This window comes from Triticum dicoccoides, chromosome 7B, assembly GCF_002162155.2.
Source record: "Triticum dicoccoides isolate Atlit2015 ecotype Zavitan chromosome 7B, WEW_v2.0, whole genome shotgun sequence".
Classification (NCBI taxonomy): Eukaryota; Viridiplantae; Streptophyta; class Magnoliopsida; order Poales; family Poaceae; genus Triticum; species Triticum dicoccoides.
In genome coordinates, this window is record NC_041393.1 from 621366500 (window position 1) to 621369252 (window position 2753).

Below are 2753 nucleotides of genomic sequence, written 5' to 3' on the forward strand. Positions count from 1 at the left end.
CAAAGAAAAAAACAAAAACCCCAACCAATGGAATGCTGACGCGTGGATGCTTTTTGGTCCCAGTTGGTGCCACCAACCGGGACCAAAGGCCTCCTGACTGGGCTCGGCGCATAGAGCCACGTGGAGGCACATTAGTCCCGGTTCTTGTTTGAACCGGGACTAATGGGTGGAGGTATTAGTAACGGCCCATTAGTCCCGGTTCATGAACCGGGACTAAAGGCCCTCACGAACCGGGACTATTAGGTGTTTTTCTACTAGTGGCATGTGCATGTATCAACTGATTTTCAGTATTTTCTCTTTGGCCGCTTAATTTAGGCGGCTAGCATATCTTTCCATTTGCATGTGTATGTGATTACGTGGACGCGTTGCTGCTTTGCTATGTGTTGTAGATGCATGGTCGTGTAATTTGTTCCTTGGAGCGGTCATGGCCTGTAAATACGGGGACTTCCTACTCTGCTTCACGGTTGTGGCTAGTTGGATTTTTAATCCCATCGTGGCAAATGCCCGTGCTCCTCGCCGTCTGGAGTCCTTGTGGGATCCATCTCTGCACCCCTCCTCCGCGATGCCTCGGCCGGCAGCAGCACCTCTCCTCTCCGGCCACCTCCTCCCTGCGATGTGCCAGACACGTAGGATCGAGCTCAAATGTCTTGGGAGTAGCGTCTCCACTCTCCAGGTTCGCCGCTTCGACCTGTGTTAACTGCTTGCTCCTGTAGACAAGCGTGGGGACAGTTGGACAGATTATCCCTGGTTCCTTGCCTTGATTAACTCACAATGTACAACTTATACACGAGAGAGAGAGGCGTGCCCGAGAGAGTCGGCATGTAGGCCTTGGGCTATGGTTACAAATCCTATAATCTAGGGAGTGTACAAGAGTTACAAATACAATACAAATACACTCTAACACCCCCCACAGCCGGAACTCCGTTGGGAAGGACGTTCAGGCTGGAACGAAACTCGTGATACACCTGAGACGGCAACCCTTTGGTGAACAAATCAGCAAACTATGAGGAGGACGGGACATGCAGGATTCGTGCTTCACCAAGAGAGACCCGATCACGCACGAAATGCAGGTCGATCTCGACGTGCTTAGTGCGTTGATGTTGTCACAATAAACCACAGTGGCTCGGCGAGGAGGATGGCGCAGTTCATGCAGGAGCTGGTGCAACCAACAGGACTTGGCGACGCAGTTGGCGACCCCACGGTACTCTGCCTCATCGCTTGATCAAGAAATGGTCGGCTGCCGTTTAGAAGACCAAGAGATGAGGTTGGATCCGAGGAAGACACAGAACCCAGAGGTTGACTTGCGGATTTCGGGGCAACCGGCCCAATCTGCATCTGTGTAGGCAACCAAGTCGTGGGAGGAGGACCTGTAGAATTGGAGCCCATAGTGTGATGTACCTTGAAGATAACGCAAAATGCGCTTAATCAACTGCATGTGACTGTCCCGAGGCGCATGCATGAATACGCATACTTGCTGAACCGCGTAGGAGATGTCTGGTCGGGTGAGGGTTAGGTATTGGAGAGCACCGGCGAGGCTGCGATACTGTGTGGGGTTGGAGAGGAGGTGGCCGGCAGTGGCAGACAATTTGGAGCTGGTGTCGATGGGCGTGGAGACAGGTTTGCAGTTGAGCATTTTGGCATGATCAAGGATCTCGAGTGCGTACTGTTGTTGACAGAGGAACAATCCCGAGGCATTGGGGGTGACGTTGATGCCCAAGAAGTGGTGAAGCTCGCCGAGATCAGACATGGAGAACTCGGACTTGAGGGCGGAGATTATGCGGTGAAGTGTGTGGGTTGAGTTGGCAGTGAGAATGATGTCATCAACGTACACCAGAAGATAGGCAATGCTTGTTCCCTGATGAAGGATGAACAAGGAGGTGTCACTCTGTGCGGCAGTGAAGCCAAGAGAGAGGAGGAACCGTTGTAACCAAAGAAACCATTGCCGTGGTGCTTGCTTCAACCCATAGAGACTTGTGAAGTAAGCAAACGTGATTCGGTCGTGAGGAATCCTCAAACCCATCTGGCTGAGAGCAATATACAGTCTCATTGAGCTCGTCGTGGAGGAAAGCATTCTTGACATCCAATTGATGAATAGGCTATGACTATGAGGTGGCAAGACTGAGGACGACACGGATGGTAGAGGGCTTCACCACGGGACTGAAAGTCTCCTCATAATCCACACCTTCTTGCTGAGTGAATCCATGAACTACCCATCGAGCTTTGTACCGAGCGAGAGAGCCATCCGCATTGAACTTGTGGCGAAAAATCCACTTCCCCGTGACGATGTTCACACCTGCAGGCTTAGGCACCAAAGACCACGTAAAGTTTTTCATTAAAGCAGAATATTCATCTTGCATAGCTTGTTGCCAATTTGGGTCTTTGAGGGCTGTTCTATATGTGGCAGGTATGGGAGAGAGCGGAGAGGTGGTGGTAGTGGTGAGGAAGAGACGGCGTGGCATACAGTAACCAGACTTGGCGCGGGTGGACATGCGGTGGGAGTTGCGGGGTGGTTCTATCGGAATTCATGGCGAGGTAGACGTGGCGGGCTAGGAGTGGTCAGCGCGATGTGGAGGCAGATTCGATGGGCCGGGCGGCAGGAGAATGCGGGGGAACGGGCGCGGACTACGAGGAGGATCGGGGAACAGATGGGGCAGGCACAGGGGATGGCGTGTGGTTGGATTGGTGTGAGCCGGACGAGGCGGCCGGGCGTGGCAGGCGAGGGGGATGCGTGTGGGGATCCGTGCGAGCCGGTG